Below are 17,458 nucleotides of genomic sequence, written 5' to 3'. Positions count from 1 at the left end.
ATTGGGATCCAATGAAGATAGACTCTTCTTTCTGGACCATCGAGGATTATATATCTAACTCTGCAGAAGAGGGATGGAGTTTTGGTAGGTAAGAATTTTGCTCCTTAGTTGCTTGATGTATTGCCACCTCGTTGGTCCTTTGATAGAGGAAGAGAAAGAAATCCTATGGGGAGAGTTGTTACAGAACTCACCAAGAGCTCAGCTCTGATTGAATTAGTGAGGTTGTTCTCTCGGCTTCAAAGGGTTGGGCTTCAACCTGACAATTTCACGTACCCTTTTGTTCTAAAAGCCTGCTGCCAATGCTTCATTGTTAGAGAAGGTGGGCATTGCAATCAATGGTTATAAAGGCGGGTTTCAAATCGGATCGATATATAGGGAACACCCTTAGGGATTGGCTCAAGTGGTAAAGACCTTGGGCTTAGGGGTATGCTCCCCTAGTTCTACGATTCAAATCCCCTTAGGTGCAAACAATCTCTAGGGGCCATCAGACTGGTGAATTTTCTCCTTGAATTACCCAAGGTGCACTTGTGGGAAACTCTTTGCCGAGGGCCTGTGCACCCCCGGGATTAGTCGGGACGCTGTTCCTGGACACCTGTTTCCAATCAAAAAACATGATCGGGCTTGCAAGGCGGGTATTCGAGGAAATGACTGTGAGAGATAGGGCTTCTTGGGGCTTTATGAATGTAGGATATGTTGATTGTAAATGTCTGTCAGATTCTTTTAAGGTGTTCTGACAAATGGAGCTAGTAAATGAAAAGCCAAACTTAATCACTTTGGTCAACTTGCTTTTTACCTGTACTCCTCTTCTCAATATCAACATTGGGGAGTCCATGCATTCCTACATCATCATAAACAACATCTCTCACTAGATGTTGCTTTAGGAACAACTCTCCTAGAAATGTACCCTAAGTGTATATTGAGAAAGCTTTCCAAGTTATGATATCTGGTCTAGAACAATTTGTAGTTTGGTCTAGAACTAGATAGCATGTCATTTGCTAGGATCTTGTTAGCTTGCAGCCACTTGGGTCTTGTTGATGAAGGGAAAAAGAGATTCATTATCAATCTCTTTGTTACAACTGTGTTTGCCCAAGGGTTTTATGGTACAAAAATAGTCAATAGCATAGGCCTTCTAAATGCAAGGTAATATCTTTAAGAAAAATATAGGGGTGGATTTTTTCAGATTTTATATATCTGGGGTATTGGGTTATTAGCAGTTGGCCAAAGCAACACTATCACTGGTACTTATGCAGGGCAGTTTATAATGGAAGGTTTGGATGGTTTAGTTGCTAAAACTAGCTTTGATGATAAATGGCCACCCAATCGAAAATGGAAGTGTTCAGCCTCAACCTCCACCATCAACACAATGGTTTGGTTCAGAACCAGCAAAGAAACTCCGTCCCATTGCAGTTACAACAATTACTGATGGCTTGAAGAGGTTGTACGCTGAAAAGCTAAAGCCATTGGAACTTACATACCATTTTAACGATTTTGTATTTGCCTTGATGACTAAGAGTGAGTTTGATGCTAAACCAATGGTCATGCTTTTGTGAAAGTATTCAACAAGAAAGACAACATTTATAAAACATTGCTTAGATGAAACTACCCAAGAGCTCATATTGGACCAAAGCCTACAACTAACATATATGGTATTCCTGGGAACACCATAGTTGTTCACATTGATGAAAGAAGTCCTCAAATGGATGAAGCCTTGACAGTAATTCAAGAGATTGTGCTAGTAAATGATGAGGAAATTAAGGAGTGGAAATTGAAGGATAGAAAGTTGATGGACATCTAATGAAAGGTTGAAAAGTTTGAGGAAATAGCGTATTTGATGATTCGAGATGATGGAATGCTACATCATAAAAAAATAGAGGGTGATTCTAGCAGATCCAGAAATAAAGGAGAAAATTCTAAGAGAAGCACACAATACGCCCTACACTACTCATCCTGGAAGCATGGAGATTTACAGGATTTAAAAGGACACTTTTGGTGGGATGGAATGAAGAGAGACGTGGCGCAGTACGTTTATAAGTGTTATGTTTCTCAATTATTGAAAGGAGAGCATTAGAAGCTAGCATGAGAATTTCAACCTTTGCCAATTCTGGAATGGAAATGGGAGGACATTTCCATGGATTTCATAGTAGGTTTGCCAAGGAATTCAACCGGAAAGAACTCCATATGGGTTATCGTGGATTGATTGATGAAAAGTGCATACTTTTTGCAAATCGTAAACACTGATTCAATGGAGAAGGTGGGGAAGTTGTATGTCAAGAAAATAGTTTGTTTACATGGAGTACCGAGGTTGATCATGTCGGACAAAGACACTTGATTTATATTCTGACGTCGCCAAACCTCCGCTTGGGATGGAACAGAGGCTTAGAGTGTCAGGACATGCAACAAAATGTTACATACTCCCGTTTATGACAGTTAATATGCAATGTATCCTAGAATGCAACTAGCAGTATGCAATAATCGCAACGGAATAAGGATGACGAAATATAACTTATGCCAGAATAAACTAAAATATCCCAATAGCATTAATAACCATCATAAGTTCAAATTTAAAGGTAGCATATCCTTAATATAATATACTTAAAATAACAAGTCTCCATGGCTAGATAAACTCTTTCATACGCTCTAAAGCACATAGAAATAAAGCTATGAACATCAAAATAAGGTATAATCTTCGATCGAGGTCTGACTCCTCTTCAATCAGTTGAATCTATCGGTCCATTCTGTCCTTCCTCGCCTAGTCTTGATACAAGTTCTACCATTCTAGGTGGAATGGTAATGAGACTACTATAGTGAGATTTCTTGAAATCTTAGTAAATTATCAATCAATGTGCACAAAGATAAATTATGCATGATAAATGATAAATATGAAATGCATGCTATGTAAAAAATCAGTATTTGGTATCCCATCCAGATTTATCCACATTTTCAGAAAAATATTTAATGCATATTTTCTTATAAAGAATATTTTTCAATTTAACTTTTAAAAATATAACACTTCATCATCATTAACCCCTCAATAATATTAACATCAACATTACCATAATAACGTATGGTATCATCACAGTTCATTATATGCATTGAGAGTACCTGCTAGTGATTATAATACAACTTATGTTGAAACAACGTTGTCTGCAGACTCATTCTCAATGCATTGGTCGCATAACATCATAACATATACACCCACCAGCCTTAAGTGCCATAAAAGTTTGACTTCGCTCCGGTATTCTTTAAAAAGAATCCATTTGAAACCCGTTAATTGTTTTTCATCAACCCAAGGGTTACCACTCTATTTTTACTCCCTCCAGAATGGACATAGGAGTTCCACTAGGATAATTCACCATCCTAGCCTTTGGGGTTGTGCATTCTATGCTTGAAAATATTTTTTTTTCATGACATGCGTTTATAAGTATGCTCAAATGATGAAAATTGCACATGTCATGTAAGCAAGTAGTCATGTGCTCAATGTACCATTTAACATGATGTTTCAAGCTCAAATGACATTTATATCATGAATGTGACATTTATCAATAAATTATAAATAAATTATCAAAGTGTAAGTTAGAGGCCAACTTACAAACTTTTCAAAGGTTTAGACAATCAATGGGGCTGTAATCAAAGTTATTTTAAGTTAGGATTTTTGAACCACTAAGGAAGATGTTCATAATCAAAAGGTTAAAAAATTTCAGTATTTACAAAACTGCCCCTATACTTAGTAAAATTTCCACTAAGGCCTTAAATTTTCACGTTTTGCATATGGCCCCCAAAAGTCACCAAATTTCACAACCCTCATATTTTCTATATTCTAAAATCATTTATGCCCTTAGAATTGAAAGATTCAAAGTACAACTATGTCAAACTTACCCAACTCGTGGCATTCATCCCTTTAAGGCCTATGTGTGATTTTGATTTAAAAACCTCTATGGATGCATGTGTGCTTCAAATTTCCTCAAATGTAACCTTGAATACAACCTTAGAGACAATTTAAAACCTTTGGTTTAACTCCTACAAGTTCATCCCAACACTTAAGCATGGATTAAGGCCAAATTACCACTAAAGCATCCATTAAGCATATGCATGATGTTCCTAGCTTTTCTTTACCATGGAAATATTAGAACCTAATTAAATCATGAATTTTTATTCTTATCCCAATCAAAATGATTTTCTAATTGCTAATTATTCAAGCCTAAGAAAATTCGTCAAAACTTCATCAATTAAACTTAAACTAAGCAAAACCGAAACATGCTTGATGATCAACACAAGATATGGATTTGAAACCATGCTTTCAACTTCAGATTTAAACCTTCAAAATTCATCCTAAGACATTAATGAATCATATAAAATTATAGTAAGACATGTCATAGCTAAAAATTCAACCCAAAACAATTTATGCATTCAATACTTCCCTTTTAACCCGGTTTTGAACTTAGAATGGTAAACCTCAACTAAACTCAATTAAAATTCATTCCCCTGACATAAATTAATGCCTAACATGCTATGCTAATACTAAACAAAGATTAGGGAAATGTTACTTACAAAATGCATCACCACACTAAACAAAGATTGAGCTCCCAACACAACCTCTCCCAAGAACTCTAACAAACACCCTCGGTTTCACTCTATTTGCACACTAAGGGGAGAAATGCTCTCAAGACTCAAGAGAAGGCTTGGAGGAGTGGTGTGGGGGAAATGAAGAGGTGAGGGAGGTATTTATAGGCTTCAAGGTGGCTAGGGGACGTTGGCTTTGGATGAAGAAGGGGCTTGGGATTGGTTGATGTGGGCATTGGAGTGTGGTGATGCAAGTTTTAGCTTTTGTCATCACTTGTACAAGTGAATAGTGTTCAAACTCTCATAATTTCTAAATTTTTAGGTGCTTCCTCATGTTATGTGGGTTTAGGTTCTGCCATGGTGCATAAATAAAAACAAAATGCAAAGGATTGCATGGTGAGGTCAAGCCATAATGTCGTCGGGTAGGGGTCTTCAAAGCTAGTCAGTTTTTGCTTACTTGTTTGTCTCATCTTCGTGGTCTATTTTGCAGGTATGATGACCTTCATTTGGAGCCCTTTTAAGGCAAGGAAAGAGGGCTGGATTGGCTGCCATGTGATATACATGAGCAGAGAATGGGAAGGAAGTAAAGTAATGGTGGTAGTCGAGTGATACCTAGTGCCAATGCCAATCGATTTTGGCATTTCCTTGGGGAAAAATTGGTCAACATGCTTATGAGTGCTTGAGTGACTTTTTAGGGATTGGAGGGAAGGGGTGGTGGCATGTGGAGATGGCTCAATGAAGAGCAGAAAATCTCTTGAAGCAACTAAGGGCATTCAATTTGGTTCCAACTAGATTTGCTAGGGAAATGGTTGGGTTTTGGTTTGGTTTCTTGGAGGTATTGTAATACTCTGTCTAAAAAGCCCATTAATATTTAACCATTAGCTCCTTTAATTTTAGTTAGCGAGAGACTGTTATTATTGTTTGGAAAATTATTTTTTGGGATTATTTTTAGCATGACAGTCACGTTTTTTTATTTTAGTTAGAATTATTGGAAGCATTCTAGTATTATGCTCTATGGCATCTATTCCTAGCCACATCACATCCTTAGTGATTGAGAACCCTTAATTAAACACTCTTGGACTTACCCCTAGATCCATCCATACTTAGCCCTTTATGCTTAGCCCACTAATAATGGCATGTGTCATTCTACTATTGGCTTCTTGGTAGTAAATCCTAAAATAAAATACTAGAACTCTTTCAATAATTCTAGCTAAACAAAATGTGATTCTTAAGCTAAAAAAATAATCCCTAAATTTTTTCTAAAAATATATTAACTAGGATTAAGGAAGCTAAGGTCAAGTCTTAATGGACCTTTTAAGTGGGGTGTTGCATATATCTTGACTCTGGCAAAGTTTGTAGAATGGGAACCAACTTGAAGTCTGGTAGTGCCTATCTTAATGCACTTTCTTGCTTGTAAAGTCGAAATTAGAGAGGGGGTAGCCTTCGCAGTCCCTCCCCATGTAACGGATCTGTCTAATTTCTGGTGGATCAAAAATAATTTCTTTGTTCTGGCAATCTATCCTAGCATAGTGCTTGGATAACAGATAACTAGCCATCTATTGAACCCCAATAAATTGAAGACGATCAGATCTGCTTTCATCACCTTTCCACCTAGACATAGTGGGTAGGTCCTAAGGATTCGAGTATAGGAGACCATACTTTTGTCAGGAATTGACACTACTACCGCTTGAGGTAATGTTTGGGTCAGTAGGTTGCACGTGCGTGCAAACGCCGTTGACACAAAAGCCCCATTGTGCCAGGGTCAAACAAGGCATAAGTCAAATATTCGTACAACGTGATTTTACCTAAAGTGCAATTAATTACCATATACTTAGTAGCTAATTTATAAGAGCTAATTTCTAAAAAAGAGGGGTACTAAGAAAAATACCAGTGATAACCCCCGTTTCTTCATCTTATTGTACCTCATCGTCTATTTCATCTGGGGTGATAGCGTAGACATGAGCTTAGGCAGACGACCTTTGATTCAGCCGGTTGTTAGGAGTGTTCCTATCGCCTTGTGCATTATGGGGGCATTCTCCAATCATGTGCCCCGACTAACCGCATCGAAAGCATAGCTCTAAACTTACTCGGCAATCTCTGCCATGCATTTTCCCACACTTCTTGCAAGTAGTAGGTGGGGCTGGCATGACACCTTTGTCCTTGTTGGCTCATTGTGTTATCCTCATTTTGGCATTATTCCCTCCTGTAGAGAAGGAATAAGTCCTTTTCCGTTCTAGGTTAATCTGGGCCATAACGCTCTGTTTTTCTATTTTCGTTATAGCAGCCACGTTAACTAACTTCTGGAAATTGCTGATGCGAAACCTGACTACGTAACTGCATATCTAGGGTTGTAGTCCTCCATGGAGTTTATGAGCCTGAATATTTCCGGTGGTAATCAGATGCGGAGCGAAACCTCCTAACTCCATGAACTTTCCAGCATATTGCTCAATTGTGAAATTGCCTTCTACTAAAGTGGTGAATTCTTGAGCCTTCTGCTGCGTCATTGATTCTGCGAAAAATTGATTATCGAACGCCTTCTTGAACCAATCCCAGGTCAGAGCAGCGATGTTGCCCAATTCCCTTATCAGCAGTTGTTTCTTGGTATCCCACCAGATACCAGTCTCTCCCTACAGCAAATGTCCAGTGTACAACACCTTTTATTCCTCAGTACAACTGCTGATCTCGAAGGTCTTGTCAACATCGAGTATGTAACACCCCGTATTTTTAGTGTATTTTTTAATTGAATGATTATTTGTCATTAATTTAAAAATTGATTCTCTTGTTTTAAAATTTTCAGATTTTAGTGGGTTTATTTTTATGATTTTTAATTTGTGAAAATTAAATTTGACATGTTCCCTTAATATTAATTATTGTTATGCATTTAAATTTCTTTTCATATTAAATTAACTTCTTGTTGGATTTAATTATTTATTTTCATTTTAATCACTACATTTGAATTATTTTATTGTACTTGTTCTTTTGAAATCGTTTCCGTTGAATCATTTTTGTAACCCAAGATGTGAGGATTGAACCTCATTTCTTTCCCTCAATTTTCTCTTTCCTCTCTTTTTCTCTTCTTCTTTCTTTTCTTTTTCTTCTCCTTCCAGTTCTCTCCCGTGCGGCACCTCCTCCCTCTCTCTCCCCGTGCGCTTCTCCTTCTCCACCCAGTCTTCGTTGTGCGCCGCCGTGCGCGACACCGTCCCTCCCATCAGCTTCCCCACCGGCCGGCAACACCACTCCACCAATCTCAGCCCCTAAATCGCCGCCGATAGCCCCCACGTACCACACCAAGCCACGACGCTCTCCTCACTCCAGCGCCGCCGTCGCGCCATCACCGACCACCATTTCTTCACCACTTCATCCTCGACCTCCTAGCAACCCAATGCACCCAACCCCAGCTCCGATCCATCACCGGTGAAGCACAACCAACCCCATTTCCGATTTGGGTATTTTTGGTCTTCAACCACCCTTTGTGCCGCCACCCACGGCCAATCACCACCACCACTAGCTTCACTGACATCCCTAAGCCCTACCCTATCAATTTCGGGTCTTGGTTTGTCCCTGTTCAAAAGTGGGTTTTGAGACCCACGGCCACAGTGCATTTTGCACTGTTCTGTTGCGGTGCCGCCACTTCTAGCACCTCCGTGATCTTTCAAAAATTATATTATAGCATTGTAAGTATTTTCTCAAAGATCTTTTAAAATTTAAATGTATTTTGCGCTAACTCATATTTACTGTGAATTGGTTGGTTGTGCCAGACTGAGTTTGAGGAGTAAGGGGGTCGGTTGGATTGGATTATGGAGTTGTTTGTGTGATTGGTTTATGATGTGAGATTTATTGGCGGTTTCGGGTTTAAATATTAGTGTTTCGAGTTCGACGTTGGTTACGGTGGATATTGATGATTTTAGAAAGTGGTGATATATTTTGGAATTATGAAGGTTTTAAGTTTTGAGGAATTAAAATAGGTTATTTTAGAAGTTTAGGCTTAAATATTGAAATATGTGATTGATTGGAAACTTACGAAAATTACGTGATTATTTTATAGGTGACGATTTATAGTCGACTCGACTTTTTGAGAAAAACTCTGGAAAAGCTAAGAATTCCAGGTAAGCGGGGTTCCTATGCTAGATTTTATACGAATTATTAAAACTGAGGTTGACCTTCTGAAAACTTTGCATATTTTGTGATGAAATGAAAACTTGAGAAAAACCAACCTCCGTCGTTTATTTGCATCACTCATGAAATCTGTACGGAAAAGAGAAAATATTTTTCTGACATGCATTGTGTAGACATGAGCAATATTTGACATGTTTCTGAAATATGCAAAAGAGCAAATATGATATCATTGAGACATTTTTTTTATACATGTGATATGAAATGATTTGGATATGTTTTTGATGAAATGGAAAGGATATGAATATGTTTCGCACGTGTTTTGATATGATATGGATATGATAAACCTTTGGCATACTTATCTGTTCTGGATCTGATTCTGAATATGGTTCTGATATGATGATACTGATTCACGTGATATGATTGGTACCACCATGATATGATATGATATGATATGAGTGCACCCACTTTGGAAACAAAGTAGTCTTTTTACGTGTTCTTTCCTGTGTGCACACTCGGGGCTCCGAGATTGAAAAATGGGAAGTTCACCATATGATACTACCTGGTTTGGTCACCGGGGATAGCACAACCCTACCACGGGGGTTAAACATGGTATAAGATATGATACGATACGATATAACATGATACGATAAGATGAAGATGTTCAGTTATGTTATGTCAAAGCGATTTTGAATATGAAAATGATATTTAATATGTACAAATGGTTTTCGAATATGAAAATAGTTTTTGAATGCCAAAAATGTATTTGATTATGAAACGGATCTTTGAATATGAACAGTTGGATGTTGAATATGAAATTGTCTTTGAATATGGAAAGTGTCTTTAAATATGAACAGTTAATTTTTTAGTCTGGAAAGTCGCTCTGATTTTCTGATAACATTTTTCTGAAATCTGCATATAAAAATATTATGTTTTGTTTCTGCATACTGAACTTTCTAAAAAAGCTCATGCTTGCACGCTAGTATATGTTCTCTGCTTACTGAGTTGTTGATAACTCACCCCCTCTTATCTCCAATATTTTCAGATGATTTGAATATTTCCAGTTGAGGATCAAGAATATGGAGCATAGGTAAGAGGAGTTAAGAATAGTGGTTTAAGTATAGGAGGTTTGCATGAGTATTGATGATTTTGTTATTCAGTAAGTTTGTTGCGTTCTGATGATATGAATTGTTGGGTGGTTGATGTTTTTATTAAGACTTTGTATTGTCTTGGATTAATTATACTGGAGTATTTGATGTGAATTAATGAGTAGTTTGTGAGATAGAGAAAAATTTGATTATGTACTATGTAGATGGAAAATGATTTTTAGCGACATGAGTTAACTCTCGGGACCCTTGGGGACGGGGCGTTACAGAGTAGCCACTTGTTGGCCTTCATGGGTCCTTCAGTTCCAATGAAGTTAGGGTATCTATATATCAGAAACTTCTCTTATGAGTAGCCTCGGCTTTTCATCCTCTCTTGCCTTTCTGGGAGAGGCTGTTGTTGGTTCTGCCTCAAGATAATCTCTTGCTACTGCTTCATCCTTTCAGTCATTTGGCAAATTGCATCCGCCAAATCGTGTCCTCTGTCCACCGAGCGGTCTTGTTCTCTGCGAGCATTGGATCCCTCAGGGTTTCTTTCCCTTCTGTCACGTGCCATTTTGTTTTGATCGTCCAAATCTTGAGAGGCACGTGTATTAGGTCCAACTAAATATTCAACTAAATATTCAAACCTTCACTCTGGCATATCATTCCTAAGGGCATGTGATTTAACCCAAAGACGTAATTGCTCTTATACCACCCTGTGACGACCCCAAACCTTCGCTTGGGATGGAATGAAGACTTACAACATTAGGACATGCAATACAAGGTTACATACCTTCATTCATGACAGTTAATATGTAATGTATCCTAGAATGCAACTAGCAGTATGCAATAATCACAGCGGAATAAGGGTGACTAAATATAACTCGTGCCAGAATCAACTAAACCATCCTAATAGCATTAATAACCATCATAAGTTCGAACAAAAAGGTAGCATATCCTTAAAACAATATATTTAAAATAACAAGTCTCCATGGTTAGATCAACTCTTTCATACGCTCTAAAGTGCGTAGAGTTAAAGCTATGAACATCAAAATAAGTTCTAATCTTCAATCGAGGTCTGACTTCAATCAATCATATCCATTGGTCCATCCTGTTCGTCCACACTTGGACCTAATACAACTTCTACCATTCTTCACTACCTACCACAGTGAGATTCTTTGAAATCCTAGTAAGTTAAGAACAAACGTGCACAAAGATAAATTATGCATGATAAATGATAAATAAGAAATGCATGATATGCAAAAAATCAGTATTTGTCTCTCATCCAGATTCCTTAACATTTTTAGAAAAAGCTTTGATGTACATTTTCTTACAAGGAACATTTTTAATTCAACTTTAAAAAATATAACACTTCATCATCATTAAGCCCTCATTAACATTAACATTAAAATTAACATCATAATGTATGGTATAATCATAGTTTTTCATATGCACTGTGAGTACCTACTGGTAACCGTAGTACAACTCATGTTGAAACTACGTTATCTACAAACTCGTTCTCAATACATTGGTAACATAACATTATAACATATGCACTCATCAGGCTTAAGTAACTCAAAATTTTAACATCGCTCCAGTATTCTTTAAAAAGAATCCATTCAAAACTCGTTGATTGTTCTTCGTCAACCCAAGGGTTACTACTCCATTTTTGCTCACTCTAGAGTGAACAAAAGAGTTTCACTAGGATAATTCCCTAACCTAGCCTTTGGGTTTATGACAAAAATTAAGTTTTCATGCTATGCTTGAAAATATTTTTTTTCATTAAATGCGTTTTATTAGTATGCTTCATGTGAAAATGACAATTTTGTTTAACCTACTCAAATGATGAAAATTGTACATGTCATGTAAGCAAGTAGTCATGTACTCAATGGGCCATATATTTCATGCTCAAATGACATTTATATCATGAATGTGATATTTATCAATAAATCATAAATAAATTATCAAAGTGTAAGTTAAAGGCCAACTTACAAACTTTCCAAGGGTTTAGAGAATTGATGTGGCTGTAATCAAAGTTATTCTAAGTTAGGATGTTTGAACCACTAAGGAAGATATTCAAAATCAATGGGTTCAGAAAACTCAGTATTTACAAAACTGCCCCTATACTTAGCAAAATTTCCACTAAGGCCCCAAATTTTTACTATTTGCATATGGGCCCCAAAATTCACCACATTTCACAAACCCTGTATTTTCTATGTTCTCAAATCATCCAAGCCCTTAGAATTGCAAGATTTAAAGCACAATTATGTCAAACTTACCCAACTTGTGGCATGCATCCCTTTTAAGGCCTAAGTGTGATTTCAATTTAAAAACCTCTATGGATGCGTGTGCGCTTCAAATTTCCTCAAATGTAATCTTGAACACAACCTTAGAGACAATTTAAAACCTTAGGTTTAAGTCCTACAAGTTCATCCCAACACTTAAGCATGGATTAAGGCCAAATTACCACTAAAGCATCCATTAAGCATACACATGATGTTTCTACCTTTTCTTTACCATAGAAATATTTAGAACCTAATTAAATCATGAATTTTCATGCTTATCCCATTCACAAGGCTTTTCTAATTGCTCATTATTCAAGCCTAAGAAAATTAATCAAAATTTCATGAATTAAACTTAAACTAAGCAAAACTGAAACATGCTTGATGATCAACACAAGATATGAATTTAAAACCTACCATGGCATGCTTTCATCCTCAAATTTAAACCTTCAAAATTAATCTTAAGATATTAGTGAATCATATAAAATTATATTAAAACATGCCATAACTAAAAATTCAACCCAAAAAAATTTATGCAAGTGTAGGGTAAGGTTACTTACAAAATTCGTGGCTCTTTGAGCTCCCAACACAACCTCTCCTAAGAACTCTGAGGGGAGAAATGCTATCAAGACTTAAGAGAATGCTTGTAGGAGTGGTGTGGGAGAAATGAGTAGGTAAGGGAGGAATTTATAGGCTTCAAAGAGGGTGGGAGACATTGGCTTTGGATGAAGAAGGGGCTTGGGATTGGTTGATGTGGGAGGTGGATTGTGGTTATGCAAGTGTCAACTTGCGTCATCACTTGTGTAGGTGAATAGTATTAGAACTCTCATCATTTCGACATTTTCAGGTGCTGCCTTGTGTTATGTAGGTGTAGGCGCTGCCATGGTGTAGAAATAAAAACAAAATGCAAAGAATTGCATGGTGAGGTCATGCCATAATGTCGTCGGGTAGGGGTCTTCAAAGCTGGCCAGTTTTTGCTTACTTGTTTGTCTCATCTTTGTGATCTTGATAAGTGTACGAAAGTGCACTATAAATACCCTACTATTGGACTAAAATGCTAAAACTTGAATCGAAATCATAAGACTGAATGGTTATTCTTGAATTGAGTTTCTATTTACTTTGGGATACTCCTAAGCAGATTTTTATATTTAATTTCAGGGTTTATAAAAAAGCAAGTCAAAGCCCAATCAAATTCAAAGGAGGACTTTCAAGTGGGCAAGACGTTGAAATAATGTAAGAACTTTCAAAGAGTGTATGACTCTTCAAATAAGGATAATGATGGGGCTTGAGAGTAATTCATATCAGAGTACAAAACGCGCGAGGAGATAACTTGGACATACCTTAGTGTTTTGATCATAACTTTCCACTCATACATCTGATTGATGCAATTTTTAATGTGTTGGAAAGTTATCTTAAAGGGATACAAATTTTTCTCAATAAGGATTTATAAATTCAAACTCTTGAAGTGTGTACGTGGCTGCCAAGATGAGTCCTAAAATTTAGGTAATTTTTTTATGTTGAAATCATGATGATATTAGGGTTTCTTTCCTACCCTATTTAACCATATCATTAACACAAAATTGTGGAGTTTTGGAGGGGAGGAGACACAGATCTAGAGAAGACAAAAATACTATTTTTATTTATTTTTACTTTTTTCATGAAGAACTAAATCTTAGCTAAATTGTAGGGCAGAATTCGATTGGTGAAAATACTTTGACTTTATTTCAATTCATAGATTAAGTTTTATTGTTTAAGATTCTAGGATTCAATTATCTATTTGTTTCAGATATTAAAAGTTTGAGACAATTATATTAAATATTGCTATGGTTTGATTTTGTTGAGCTATAGAATTATGAATATATAATTGTGATTTAAACATGCTTTTCATGTCATTGATGTGATCTTTTATTGCATTATTATTTGTGAACATAGTGTCGTCTCTAGATCTGATATTTATTTTTATATATGAAAATCGTGGTTTGTAAAGGGAGAATAGACTCTAGAATTAAATTTGAGAAAGTAGATGAATATAATGTCATATATTCCAATTAGGAAGTTGGTGCTAATTGTATATATCATTTGGATTGAAAAAGTCAGAGTATTAGATATGGTTGACGGAAGCCCAAAGCTTTACTTACCTTTTTATCCGTTTCCTAATCTCATTTTAATTACGTGCTTTAGATAGAATTATCAGATTCTTGTCATATTATAATTTGATCTTTTTTTCAAGCTCGAGTCTTGTTGTGTTATAATGTCAGATCAGTCCCTGTGGATCGACATCCTGAACTATACTATAACACCACATACTAGTTTGGGCGTAATCAAGTCTGTTTTGCGGGTGTGATGACCTTCATTTGGAGCCCTTTTCAGTTGAGGAAAGTGGACTAGATTGGCTGCCATGTGATTATACATGAGCAGAAAATGGGAAAGAAGCAAAGTGATGGTGGTAGCCAAGTGATGCCTAGTGCCAATGCCAATCGGTTTTCGCATTTCCTTTGGGAAAAAATGATCAACATGCTTATGAGTGCTTAAGTGACTTTTTAGGGATTGGAGGGAAGGGGTGGTGGCATGTGGAGATGGCTCAATAAAGAGCAAAAAATTTCTTGAAGCAACTAAGGGTATTCAGTTTGGTTCCAACTCGATTTCCTAAGGAAATGGTTGGGTTTTGGTTTGGTTCTTGGAGGTATTTCATCCATTGCTAAAACTTAACCATAAGTGATGTGGTGAGGTAAAATGGTGGAAATGGCGTGGGCTAGGGGCTGATTTGGTGCAATACAGGTGAAGGTCAAGTCTAATCTTCTAAGTTAGTCTAAGAACAATGCAAATCAACAATAGAAACCAAAAATTTCAGATTGTAAATGTGGGAAATAAATTAAAGAAAAATTAAGCTAAAAATATGGTTTAGAGGTTACTAATCATGTGTGAGATGATTAATACTTCTTAACTCAAGTTGGAAGCTTAATCATGGTTAGGTGGGAACCCTAGGGGTGTGTGGCACATCTTGAGCTTGAGGGAAATCAATGGTATGGTGTATGTGGGCTTCAATTAGAAGGATAAAATGAAAGACAAGGCTTGTTGGGCCTTGTGGGTTGGGCATGTTGGGCCATTTGTGTAAGCCATGGAGGTGGGCTTGGTGTAGGTTATTGAATGGACCTTATGCTCAGATTTGAGGGCTCATCTAAGGCCTCAAGGGCCTACTAAGTTTGGGTCCAAATAGCATGTCTTTCTAAGGTTGGGCCAAAGGCCTTCACTCTTACCAAGTTAGGCCCAAAGGCTTCAACCTGCTATACGTTGGGCTTAATTTCTAAGATTCTTCAAAAGGGGTCTAAAACCTTATAAATCCAAATGGGTCAGGATTATAGCACCTATTTCTTGTCCATCACTTCCTTAGTGATTGAAAGCCCTTAATTAAACACTCTTGGGCTTACCCTTAAATCTATCCATACTTAGCTCTTTATGTTTAGCCCATTAATAGTGCCAAGTGTCTTTCTACAATTGAATTTTTGGTATTAAATCCTAAAATAAAATACTAGAACTCTTCCAATAATTCTAGCTAAACTCAAAGTGTGATTCTTAAGCTAAAAAAATAATCCCTAAAATTTTCCCAAAAATATACTAACTAGGATTAAGGAAGCAAATGTCAAGTCTTAATGGACCTTTTAAGTGGGGTGTTACATATATCTTGACTCTAGCAAAGTTTGCAGAATGGGCATCAACTTGAAGTCTTGTAGTGCCTATCATCGGTAGACTAATGGACAAATGGAACGGACCATATAGATGTTTTAGAAGATTTGCAACTTGTGTACTGGAGACGAAAAGGTGACTGCAAAGGCCATTTACCTCTAATAGAGTTTACCTATAATAATAGTTTCCAAACAATGATTAAGTTGGCACCATATGAAGCATTGTATGGGAGGATAAAGTGTAGATCCCCTTTATACTGGGATGATGTTGTAGAAAATGAGATACTTGGTCTAGAATTCCTACAATAATTGAGAAAGCAAGTCTTGTTGATTAAAGAAAGGATGTTGGCACTTCAGAACAGGCAAAAGAGTTACACCGATGGAAGGAGAAGAAGTCTCAAGTTTAAAGTCGGCGATTGAGTATACGTTAAAGTGCCACCCATGAAAGGAATTGTTCATTTTGGAAAGAAAGGGAAGTTAAGCCCACGATGTGTAGGACCTTATGAAATTGTGGAAAGGATCGGGTTGGTAGCTTATCCACTAAACCTTCCCATGGAACTTCAACGATTACATGATGTGTTCCATGTTTACTCTTGGAGATCAGCTCGATTGTGGTTGATCCAAGTCGTATTCAGCTACGACCTAACATATCTTATGAGGAATGGCCGGTGCAGATTATCGATTTGAAGGATCAAGGATTGAGGAACTGGAAAATACCACTGTTAAAGTACCTTGGAATAATCCAAATTTCTAGGAGGCTACTTGGGAAAGAGAGGATTTGATGCGAGCAAAATACCCACATTTTTTTGAATCTTAGGAAAGTTACAGTTTACTGGGTTGAATGTCTAGTTGAAATTTGAAACTTGCAAGTCGGTTGTAATTAGTTGACAAAGTAATAAAAGTGTTTGATTTGATTGGATTGGATTGTGATTCATAGTTGGATGTTCCTTGTTGTGTTATGAATGTGCTCTTGATAATAAGATATGGCACGAACTAGGGCCACAACACTTAAGTTTGTGTTACCAACCGCGAGAGTTAGGAGGATGCGAGAACTTAGGCAAAGGGCCAGGCAGGAGAGGTGAGATCGGATGATCGTAGCTCACTGGAAACAAATGGAGAAGTTTGAGTATCATCAAATGCATGTGATGGATGCAAATGTTAGAGGAAATATTTTCTTGCGACGAGCATTACCACATTAGGTGCGCCAACCGCCGCATGACCCACTTCTTTGGAAGGACACTACTAGATTACGTGTGTTAGGTTTTGGAGAAATGTGGTGTCAAGTCATTTCCAATGTTTCAATCACTACCAAATCCCAAGCAAGGTTTGGGGGCATTGCACTCAGGAGTTTCTGGTAACAAGGGTCCGATGAAGGCGAAGATGTGGATAATAAACATCGAGAGAACTTTCGAGGTAGGTAGGTTCATCCAGAGTCAGATGGTTTTGTATGCAAGCTATTTGCTACAAGGAGAGGTGGCACTGTGGTGGGGTGCCAAGAGGCAGCTGCCTACCATGGAGCTTGGAGCCATGGACAGGATCTTGTGGGAGAGATTTAAGAGAGAGTTTGACAATCGATAATTTCCTTTTATATTGAGGAAGTAGAAGTCAAAGGATTTGGCAAATAATGCTGAGACCTACTTAGTGCACTCAATGCTTAAGGAGAAGTAACCTAAAGAAATCGAGAGCATATCGATGGTGGTTAAGGAATTCCGGGATGTCTTTAGAGAACTACCAG

At 37.2% G+C, this 17,458-nt stretch overlaps 1 long non-coding RNA gene across 1 annotated transcript; it reads left to right on the top strand.

The window, feature by feature from the left end:
• The first annotated feature begins 1,265 nt into the window (after positions 1-1,265).
• Positions 1,266-17,237, top strand: LOC121239844. The gene is made up of 3 exons (XR_005935375.1): positions 1,266-1,395; positions 11,809-11,811; positions 17,227-17,237. It is a non-coding gene; the product is annotated as an uncharacterized LOC121239844 (long non-coding RNA).
• The last annotated feature ends 221 nt before the right edge of the window (positions 17,238-17,458 follow it).

The sequence above is a fragment of the Juglans microcarpa x Juglans regia genome, chromosome 7D, assembly GCF_004785595.1.
Source record: "Juglans microcarpa x Juglans regia isolate MS1-56 chromosome 7D, Jm3101_v1.0, whole genome shotgun sequence".
Taxonomy (NCBI): domain Eukaryota; kingdom Viridiplantae; phylum Streptophyta; class Magnoliopsida; order Fagales; family Juglandaceae; genus Juglans; species Juglans microcarpa x Juglans regia.
This window is presented reverse-complemented; position numbering and strand designations above follow the sequence as displayed.